Raw genomic sequence first — 12,084 nt, forward strand, 5'->3', positions numbered from 1 at the left:
ATGCTGCTACCCTCCACATCACTACAGGAAGAAGAGAAGAGTAAGAGCTGCAGAAACCCAGAAGATCGACATTCCCAGAAGTGTTGGCCCCACCAGACTTCAGGGGACAAATGCTTCCTCAGGATCGGAGGGGTGTGTGGAAATGGTATTTATTATCTATATATATATATATATATATATATATATATATATATATATATATTACAGGTTTGCCTTGCTTGAGTAACATTTGTATAGCAGCAAAGTAGAAAAATGTAAAATAATGCATTTGAGTGGCAAAAAAATGAATGCAATCTATACACTGGGGGGAGAACCTCTGGGGGGCTCTAGGATGGAAAAGGACCTGGGGGTCCTAGTAGATGATAGGCTCAGCAATGCCAAACTGCTGCTAACAAAGCAAACAGAATATTGGCATTAAAAGGGGATCAACTCCAGAGATAAAACGATAATTCTCCCGCTCTACAAGACTCTGGTCCGGCCGCACCTGGAGTATGCTGTCCAGTTCTGTGCACCAGTCCTCAGGAAGGAGGTACTGGAAGTGGAGCGAGTACAAAGAAGGGCAACAAAGCTAATAAAGGGTCTGGAGGATCTTAGTTATGAGGAAAGGTTGTGAGCACTGAACTTATTCTCTCTAGAGAAGAGACGCTTGAGAGGGGATATGATTTCAATATACAAATACTGTACTGGTGACCCCACAATAGGGATAAAACTTTTTTGCGGAAGGGAGTTCGATAAGACTGGTGGTCACTCATTAAAATTAGAAGAAGAGAGGTTTAACCTTAACTCCTTCCCGCCGACCGTATGCAGATATGCGTACTCGGCTTTCCGGGGTTATACCGGGATGATGCCCGCAGCTGCAGGCATCATCCCGGTACCGTTGTTTACAGCGGGCGATCGGCTACCCGTGTATAATAACCGATGCGGCTAAAAGCCACTCGGCTGTTATACCGGAGGAGCGGGAGGGGACATCCCCCCCTCCCGCCGCCTCCCGCTGCTGTTACCGGGCCTCCCGTGCGATCGGGAGGCCCGGTGTCCATTCGGCTGCCTTCGGCGGCTGGGAGCGGGCTGGAACGAAGCTGTGAGCGGCTTCGTTCCAGCCTTCTCGTTGTAAACGCGGAAGCGACGTCATGACGTCACTTCCCGTTTACTCGGCTGCCAATGGCGCCGAATTTAAAAAAGTACACAGTATTCAGAATCGCCGTTTTCGGCGATCTGAATACTTTGAAGTGTAAAGGAGGGATGGGGGGTCTTTTAGACCCCCCATCCCTCCATAAAGAGTACCTGTCACCACATATTACTGTCACAAGGGATGTTTACATTGCTTGTGACAGCAATAAAAGTAAAAAAAAAAAAAAAAATTTTTTAAACACAATTTATAAAGTACAAAAATAAATAAAAAAAAAAAAAAAAATTTTTAAAGTGCCCCTGTCCCCGCGAGCTCGCGCAGCGAAGAAAACGCATACGGAAGTCGCGCCCGCATATGTAAACGGTGTCCAAACCACACATGTGAGGTATCGCCGCGATCGTCAGAGCGAGAGCAATAATTCTAGCCCTAGATCTATTCTGTAGCTCAAACCTGGTAACCGTAAAAATTTTTTAAAGCGTCGCCTATGGAAATTCATAGGTACCGTAGTTCGTCGCCATTCCACGAGTGCGTGCAATTATAAAGGGTGACATGTTTGGTATCTATTTACTTGGCGTAACATCATCTTTCACATTATACAAAAAAATTGGGGTAACTTTACTGTTTGGATTTTTTAAAATTCATGAAAGTGTCACTTTTCAAAAAATTTGCGTTTAAAACACCGCTGCACAAATACCGTGTGATAAAAAATATTGCAACAATCGCCATTTTATTCTCTAGATTCTCTGCTAAAAAAATATATATAATGTTTGGGGGTTCTAAGTAATTTTCTAGCAAAAAATACGGATTTTAACTTGTAAACACCAAATTTTAAAAAGAGGCTTAGTCATGAAAGGGTAAACTACGTAGGGGGTTCTTTACTGTAAGAGCGGCAAGGATGTGGAATTCCCTTCCACAGGCGGTGGTCTCAGCAGGGAGCATCGATAGTTTCAATAAACTATTAGATAATCACCTGAACGACCACAACATACAGGGATATACAATGTAATTCTGACATATAATCACACACATAGGTTGGACTTGATAGACTTTTGTCTTTTTTCAACCTCACCTTCTATGTAACTATGTAATTTCTTTAAAGCAACCTTGATTTCGGGATTCATGCTTAAGGGTTGGCTTAGGTTGGGGGGGGTCACCTTTAATTTCAGATTAAAGGTAAAGGGGTTAACTTGTTTATATCCTGTGAGGTTATTTCTATGAAAAGCTTGTAAGGCATTTAAAAGCCTTTTCCTAACATCCTAATTCATAAGTGTAAATGTGAGTTCTGTTCTCTTTTTTCTTTTATTTGCCATCTCTGCTTTGCTGAAAGTCTGTGAGAGAAGTCAACACTGCAACCGATAACTTCCTGGAACACATCATCCTGCCCGTGCAACATGTGTTTAATCGTTCGTATGTCAACACCGACTACATACAACTGCTCTAGGTGTGTTTGAGTTAGTCCTATGTACAAGCCGGCTCAGTTTGGTCAACTCATGGCACATTTTCTTTTTAACCACTTCAATACCAGGCACTTATACACCTTCCTGCCCAGGCCAATTTTCAGCTTCCAGCGCTGTCACACTTTGAATGACAATTACGCTGTCATGCTACACTGTACCCAGACTAAATTTTTATCATTTTGTTCCCACAAATAGAGGTTTCTTTTGGTGGTATTTGATCACCTCTGGGATTTTTATTTTCTGCTAAACAAATAAAAAAAAAGCCTGAAAATTTTGAAAAAAAAATTTTTTTTTGTTTCTGTTACAAAACTTTGTAAATAAGTAAGTTTTCTCCTTCACTGATAGGCACTGATGGGGCTGCACTGACGGGCACTGATGGGTACACATAGGTGGCACTGATGGGCACTGATGTACATTAATGGATGGTACTGATGGATGCCAATCAGTGCCAAACAATAATGCCTGCCAATCAGTGATGCCCATTGTGGGCACTGATTGGCATACCTGGTGGTGAATAATGGTGGGCATTCCCGGTGGTCCTGATGGCATTCCTAGTGGTCCAGTGTGGGCATCCTCGGGGTGGTCATCCTCAATGCCCACCCCTGGTCAGAATATCGCAACCATTTTGCCGACGTCATATTGCTCTATGGCGGGCGGCAAGTGGTTAAGTAATAACAGATTAGATCAGGTGTAGGCAACCCCCCGGCACGCAAAGCCTCTTTTGCCAGCACTCGACACCCTCCCCATCAGCAGAGCAGGGCAGGGAAGTGTCAGTGAGACACGAATGCATTCCAAATTCACCATTCCCCACCCTGCACTGCGCCCCCACACATTGTAAAAGATGGGGATCATTGTTTGATTCTCTAACTTTGCTGTAGCTGCGATCATCCGCTTTTTTGATGGGGAAGAGATTGGGTGCAGTTCTGCTAGGGGGGGCGGTCCCTGTTTCCAGGACCCCTCCCCCATACTACCCCCATCATTGAAAAGGATGCTCTCTCCCATAACTACCCCTATCTTTGAAAAGGATGCCCTTCCCCATACTGCCTCCAGCATTACACAGGACCCCCTCCCTTGTGTCTGGTGTTCACCCAACATCCTCTGGACACTATCAAGGTGAGACCGCTGGGGGGGGGGGGGGAGCAATGCAGGGGCCAGTGGAGAGAAGGGAGGGGTTCCGTGTAATGCTGGAGGCAGTATGAGGGAGGGCATCCTTTTCAATGACAGGTGTAGTATAGGGGGGGGGGCCGTCCTTTGCAATGCTGGGGGTAGTATGGGGGAGGGGGTCCTGTGTAATGATGGGGGTAGTATGGGGAAGGGCATCCTTTGCGATGATTGGGGTAGTATGGAAGAGGGCATCCTTTGCAATAATGGGGGTAGTATAGGGGGAGAGCGTCCTTTGCAATTATGGGGGTAGTATGGGGGAGGGGTCCTGTGTTATGCTGGGGGTAGTATGGGGGAGGGGGTTCTGTCTAATAATTTGGGAGGGAGTCCCGTGTAACAATGAGAGGTAGTATTGGGGGAGGGGTCCTGCGTAATGAGGGGGGTAGTTGGGGGAGGGATTCTTGTGTAATGATGGCTCCTGGGACCGCCCCCCCTAGCAGAACTGCACCCAATCTCTTACCCATTAAAAAAGCTGACGATCGCAGCTACAGCAAAGTTAGAGAATCAAACAATGATCCCCATCTTTTACAATGTGTGGGGACGCAGTGCCTCCCCCTCAGTGCAGGGTGGTGAATTGAGAAATTGGAATGCATTAGTGTCTCACTCTCACTTCCCTGCCCTGCTCTGCTGATGAGGAGGGTGTCGAGTGCTGGCAAAAGAGGCTTTGCGTGCCGGGGGTTGCCTACACCTGATCTAGTCTGTTATAACTTAACCACTTGCCACCCGCCATAGAGCAATATGACGTCGGCAAAGTGGTTGCGATATCCTGACCGTACGTCATATGACGTCGCCAGGATATCAAGCCGCTGCGCGCCCCCAGGGGAGCGCATCTGACACACCGCAACTCCGATCTAAGTAAAGAGTCTCTGACAGAGACTCTTTACCACATGTCCAATCACGGCTGATCACGATGTAAACAGGAAGAGCCGTTGATTGGCTTTTCCTCACTCGCGTCTGTCAGGCTGGCTGCCCCTCTGAGGGGGGGGGGGGGGGGGTCTGTGCTGATTGATTATCAGAGCAGCCCCCCCGAGGATGCTCACACTGGATCACCAGGGACGCCACCAGGGATGCCCACCACTAGTCACCACCAGGTATGCCACACATGGCCACCAGGAATGCCAATCAGTGCCCACAATGGATGCCAATCAGTGCCCACTATGGGCATCACTGATTGGCAGGCATTGTTTGGCACTGATTGGCATCCATTAATGTACATCAGTGCCCATCCGAGCCGCCTATCAGTGCCACCTATGTGTACCCATCAGTGCTGCATATCAGTGCCGCCTTATCAGTGCCCGTCAGTGAAGGAGAAAACTTACTTATTTACAAAGTTTTCTAACAGAAACAAAACAAAAAAATTTTTTTTCAAAATTTTCAGTTGTTTTTTTAGTTGTTTAGCAGAAAATAAAAATCCCAGAGGTGATCAAATACCACCAAAAGTTTGTGTACAGTATAGCATGACCGCGCAATTGTCATTCAATGAGCGACGGCGCTGAAAGCTGAAAATTGGTCTGGGCAGGAAGGTGTATCAGTGCCCGGTATTGAGGTGGTTAAAGCAGAACTCAAATCACAATTCTGCCCTCTTCAAGGCAGTATTGTAACTTCTGTTCTGCTCCAAATTCAGCTGACTATTTTCTGCCTGACTTTTTTTTTTCGATTTTTCAATCAAAGGATGTCAGGCAGGAGGATGCCGACAGGGCCGCCAACAAAGTAAGGTTTGTTCAATGTATGGCAAACTTTAGAATTTTATGATGCCATCCCTTGAGGCAGGAGACGGTCCCATAGAAGTTTATGGGGATTTATTGGGTAGGCGCGGCCAGCACAGAGAAAGTTTTCCGCAAACATTGTAGCAAACCACAGGATGATGTAATTGGGCATCTGGGGAGGGAGAAATCACAGTTTAGCTGGTGGGGGGGTGGACGAGGGGAAATGCACTTTGCAAAGTGCACTTATCTTTTAAGCAAGCTGAAAGCCAGATATCCTTGAAAAAAAGACTGAAAGTAGAAAAGAGCTCCTCTTATCTTTAATTATAACAGGTGCAATCAGTCTTTAATTTCCTAATGGCAAGTTTAATTCAACTCTGAGAAACTGGGTCAGGCCACATAAGTATTACCAGTGAGATGTGGAAATAATTAAACCTGCAGTGAATTTATCTACGCCTCATTTTTTTTTTAAAGGGATATACACAACAGATTTTTATAACTATACTTTTTGGCGATTTATTTTCCTTATAACATACACTAATCATTTATTTTATGGTTACAATGGCATCTGAAATTTGGTGGGATATATTAGAAAGCAAGTAAACTGGTTATATCTGAAAGCCGATGTGTTGAAAGCAGAAAAAATGGGCACCCCACATTGCAGTGTATGGGGCTGCGTAGTCGCAGACCGGTCAAGGTGCCCATGCTGACCCGTGTCCACAGCCAAAACCACTTACAATGGGCACGTGAGCATCAGAACTGAACCACAGAGCAATGGAAGAAGGTGGTCTGGTCTGATAAATCACATTTTCTTTTAAATCGTGTGTATGGCTAGGTGAGTGTGCGTCGCTTACCTGGGTAGAGATGGCACCAGGATACAGTATGGGAAGAAGGCAAGCCAGTGGAGGCAGTGTGATGCTTTGGGGAATGTTCTGCCGGGGAACCTTGGATCCTGCCATTCATGTGGTGAATGTTACTTTGACACATACCACCTAGGCAGTGGCCTCTTTCAGCAGAATAATGCGCCCCTGCCACACTGCAAAAATGGGTTGAGAATGGTTTGAGGAACACAACATTCAAGTGTTGACTTGACCTCCAAATTCCCCAGACTTCAATACAATCGAGCATCTGTGGGATGTGTTGGAAAAATAAGTCCTATCCATGGAGGCCCCAACTTGCAACTTACAGTACTTAAAGCAGGGGTCTCAAACTGGCGGCCCTCCAGCTGTTGCGACACTACAAGTCCCATGAGGCATTGCAAGGCTGACGGTTACAAGCATGACTCCCACAGGCAGAGGCCTGATGGGACTTGTAGTATCGCAACAGCTGGGGGGCCCCCAGTTTGAGACCCCTGACTTAAAGGATCTTAAACAGCTTGGTGCCAGATACCACAGAATACCTTTAGCAGTCTAGTGGACTCCATGTTTCGATGGGTTCAGGGCTGTTTTGGTGGCAAAAGTGAGACCTTCTCAATTTTTAGGTGGGTGGTCATAAAGTAATGGCTGACAGAAGCCAACTGCAGGTTAAAGGGGTCGTAAAGGTAAATTTTTTTTTAAAAAAAAATAACAAACATGTTATACTTACCTTCACTGTGCAGCTCGTTCTGCACAGAGTGGCCCCGAACCTACTCTTCTGGGGTCCCTCGGCGGCTGTTTCAGCTCCTCCCCGCAAGCATTAACCACCTTAATGCGAGCTCCCTCGCATGGTGGTTAGTGCTTGCGGGCGCGCTCCCGTGATACAGCCGGCGGCTATAGCCGCTCACTGTATCACTCGGCCCCGCCCCCCAGCGCGCCGCGTCATTGGATGTGATTGACAGCAGCGCGAGCCAATGGCTGCGCTGCTTCCAATCCATCCACTGTAGCCAATCAGCGGCCAGGGTGAGCGGAGGAATAGATGTCGGTACGAGAAGCTGACTTTCGAGGCGTCAGGTAAGTAAAACGGGGGGGCTGGGGGCGGCGGTATTGTCAGAAGTTTTTTCACCTTAATGCATAGAATGCATTAAGGTGAAACATTTTTTACCTTTACAACCCCTTTAAATACAGGCCATATCATTGGAATCAGTGGGAGGAATAGTGCTTCATCATTGGTGCCAGTGGGAAGAATAGTGCCCCATCATTGGTGTCAGTGGGAAGAATAGGGCCCCTTCATTGGTGTCAGTGGGAAGAATAGTGCCCCATCATTGGTGTCAGTGATAGGAATAGTGCCTCATCATTGGTGTCAGTGGGAAGAATAGGGCCCCTTCATTGGTGTCAGTGGGAAGAATAGGGCCCCATCATTGGTGTCGGTGAGAGGAATAGTGCCTCATACCTGTGAGAGGAATAGGGCCCTATCATTGGAATCAGTGGGAGGAATAGTGCCCCAATATTGTTATCAGTGGTAGGAATAGTGCCACATCATTGGTGTCGGTGGGGGGAATAGTAACCCCATTGTTGGTGTCAGTAGAAGGAAACGTGCCTTATTATTTGTATCAGTGGGATGAATAGTGCCCCATAATTGGTATCAGTGGGAGGAAAAATGTACCATCATTGATCTCAGTAAGAGAAAAAGTGCCGTATTATAGGTGGAAGGAATAGTATTGAATCATTGGAAGGAACAGTGCCCCATCATTGGTATCAGTGGGAGGAATAGTGCGTTGGTGAGAGGAATAAGTCCTTATATCAGTGGTTCTCAGCTCCTGTCCTCAGGATCTACTAACAGGCTAGGTTTTTTGTATTACCTTGGGGGAGATGCAGACTAGAATTCTGCAATCACTGAGCAGCAAATGATCTCACCTGTGATGTATTTCAGTTATCTTGCAAACCTGGCCTGTTAGGCTCTATTCACACTAGCGCGTTTTTTGATGCATTTTGCATTTTACAGAAATGCATGGGAATTTTTTTAACATGGATTCCTATGGAACATGTTCACATCAATGCATTTTTGTGCCTCTGCGTTTTTGGAAAGGGTCGGGGACTTTTTTCATGCAAAATGCAGCGTTTTGCATGTAATATAACTCAATGGATCCGCATCCAAAAACGCAAGTACCGCGTTTTGCGTTTTTTTTTTAACACTGTATACAAAATAACAAAAAAACACTGTAAAAAAAATAAATAAAAAACGCAAAACGCGGCAAAAACGCATGTTTAAAAAACGCGGCAAGCACCGGAAAAAGCACTGCAGAAACGCTCAAAAGCAACAAGCATAGATGTGAATCGAGCCTTAGTGGGTCCTGAGGACAGGAGTTGAGAACCACTGTCTTATATGAATGGGAGGAATAGGCCCCTATGGCTCAATAAAGGCAATCAAAGGGTGTATGTTTGGAAACCACTGCACTAAAGGAAAATGGGCTGTTCATTTTGCAAGTAATATCCAATCACATGCAAAAGGGAAAAGGAAATAATAATTTCCCTTTGCTATTAATAAAGTATAATGAATATGAAACAGTTTTTTTTTTTGCTCGCACGTAATTGAATTGTGAAAGGCAGCAGAGCTTCACTTCATTGACTAAGCTCTGGGGAAAATTCTCTTGCAAGCTGAAAGATCTATTTGCCTATAGTAAATCAAACCCTATGGGGTTAATTTACTAAAACTGGAGAGTGCAAAATCTGGTGTAGCTTTTTAACCAATCAGCTTCCAGGTGTTATTGCCAAAGCTTAATTGAACATGCTGAAGGTAGAAGCTGATTGGCCACCATGCACGGCTGCACCAAATCTTGAGTTTTAGTAAACCAACCGCTATATGTTCACTGAAGTCCATTCTGTGCATGCATTTTGCTGCCAGAAAACAATGCAGTTGACCAGCTTAGACATACTTTGGAATTTGTTTCTTAAGCAAAGTTTATTTATTTCTGATATATTTATATAGTGAAAAGAATTTATGCAGCACTTTACATACTACTGTACATTCACATCAGTCCCTGCCTTCAAGTAGATTACAATCTACGGTCCCTATCTCACATACAGGGGCCAGTTTAGATAGGAGACAATTAACCCACCAGCATGTCTTATGGAGTGTGGAGGGAAACAGAAACCCATGCAAGCATGCAAACTCCATGCAGATAGTGTACTGACGTGGATTCAGCACATGCAGCCCAAAAGCTTTAAGGTAGGAGCGCTAACCACTGAGCCACACTGGGGGTTATTTATACTAAAGGCAAATCCACTTTGCACTACAAGTGCAAACTACAAGTACACTTGAAAGTGCAGTCACTGTAGATCTGAGGGGGACATGCAAGGAAAATAAAAAAACAACATTTTAGCTTGCACATGATTGGATGATAAAATCAGCAGAGCTTCCCCTCATTTCAGATCTACAGCGACTGCACTTCCAAGTGCACTTTCAATGCAATTTCAATTGCAGATTGCACTTGTAGTGCAAAGTGGATTTGCCTTTCGGAAATAACCCCCACTGTGATGGTTCACAGAGGATATTTCAGTAAAGTAAATGAAAACTCGCTGATGTCAGCTGCCGTGGATCACCAACCACGTACACTGCCTTTGATAATTCTGGTAAAGCCAAACACCGGGCAATTATTTTTTTTTATGTAATAAAATAGGCTACTAGTCAGGTAAAAGGTTCAACTTTTCACAAAAAAAATAGAAAAAAAAAAAAAAAAAGGTGACCTAATTCCAAATATCCTGACCACCCCTCCGGACACCGCTGGATACAGTAGCTCCAAGCTGCCGGTGCAAAGGTCAAATGTAAAAAAACCTTAATGGTGTCCTTGAGATAAAAACTTAAATAACAGAGATCACAGAGTCAATCACATCAGCGCCTGCACCAGAGGAGCTTACACTCTAATGTCCCACTCAGAAACCCAGTGCAGAGATAGTGGGAACCCCTCATAATAGGCACAGCAGTACTCAGAGCAGGTATGGTGAGAACTCCTAATAATTTACCTGTTAGTTTTGGCTGCACCATCAGTATCTACACCAGAGGAACTCTCACTCTAATGTCCCCCCCACAGTCACACAATTATTATACATTTATACAGCTCCGATACATACCATAGTGCTGTACTGAGATCACGCCAGTCTCTGCATCAGAGGAGCCTACACTCTTAATGCCCCTTTACAGTCACACAATGTTACTTCCTACTATTATTATTATAATATATTGCTCTGACATATACCATAGGTCTGTGTAGATCACATTTAGCAGACATGGTAAGCTCCCGACTTATGTCGCCCTATGCCTGAAAATGCTTTGGCAGGGGCGAGTGACGGCAGAGGAAATTAAATCGTTTGTTTCATTTGTTAACCAAAAAAATAAAAAATTGATCCTGTCCCTTTAAAGCATGTTATACAGCACAGTGCTTGTGCTGTGTAATTTGGCCCCCCATATCACCTGAAATACCTGGCTGATCCTGCCTGGCTATGCCCTCCTCTCTGTAAACTGTCCGCAGTTTATCATGGCTGCTGAGCCCTGACACCGTGGTCAGTTTACGTGCCTCCGTCATCCGCAGCTATCCTGTTCTCCAAACCCCCCGCCTCTCAGCTAGTGACAGTGCCCCCCCCTCCTGCTGCTGGAATACCATCCACATTTTTATACTATCCGCGCTGTCTCCAAATTTTTTGTACCCATGTGGTGATTTATATAAAAAAAAAAAAAAAAAAAAAAAAGCAGTATATACCTTATTTCAGAGCGCCGCTCACGTGATTGGCTGAATTCGGACCTGAAATGGTGAATGGTGACGCACTGGACTCCTGCTGTGAGATCTATAGTGTGAACCCAGCCTAAAAGTTTCAGGGTTTGGCCTAGCGCTCGTTCCATGGCAAACTCTATGTGAAGGGGCAGCCTCTGTGGAGAACCGTGGCTGTCCAAGAGTGGAGCGCGGTGGGGTGGAGGAGACGATGAACCATTTCTTGCTTCAGTGCCCCTTCAATATAGAAGTCTATAAGTGGGTGGGGCTCTGGGTATACCTTTCCTTTCCCTTCCCACTTGAGTTATGGGGAGCCTTTCAAACGCACTGGGATTTTCATTTTGAGACACATTTTCTAGTTAGCTTAGTAGTCCGTTACTTCACGTGGAATGCACAGTCAGGTTTCCAATCGGAAAAAAGTATGTTGTAGGTTTGTAAAATTTTTAATAAACAAAAATATACACTCTAATGTCCCACAATGTTAAATCATATTATAATATATAGCTATATATATATATATATATATATATATCTCTGACATAGGACTGTATAGGTAACATTGAGCCAGTCCCTTCAGTCTCTGCACCAGAGAAGCTTACACTCTAATGTCTCACTCGGAAACTCAGTGCAGGTATGGCGGGACCCCCTTATGAAGGGCACAGCAGGGGTGAAGACTCAGGTACTCTGGGCAAGGATGGTGAGAATCACAATGGACGCAGCAGGAGTACGCAGCATTGGAGCACACATTTTTGACAAGTCCTTTATTACATTTTTTTTTTTTTAAAGTCCTCCAGTGTAGATCCATCGTCAATCACCGCCGACCCAAAAAAAGGAAAAAAAAACAAAAACAAAAACAAAAACCTGCGGCCGCGGCGAACACTCCTGCCATCTGCCTGCCCTTGTGATGTCACCGCCCCAGCATGCTCTCGGTTGGTGATGTTACAAGGGTGGCTCCACCACTTAGCTATTTAAAGTGATTGTAAAGTCTCGTCTTTTTTTTTTTTTTATAAAAATAAC

The sequence above is a fragment of the Aquarana catesbeiana genome, linkage group LG07 (assembly GCF_042186555.1).
Source record: "Aquarana catesbeiana isolate 2022-GZ linkage group LG07, ASM4218655v1, whole genome shotgun sequence".
In the NCBI taxonomy this organism is placed as follows: domain Eukaryota; kingdom Metazoa; phylum Chordata; class Amphibia; order Anura; family Ranidae; genus Aquarana; species Aquarana catesbeiana.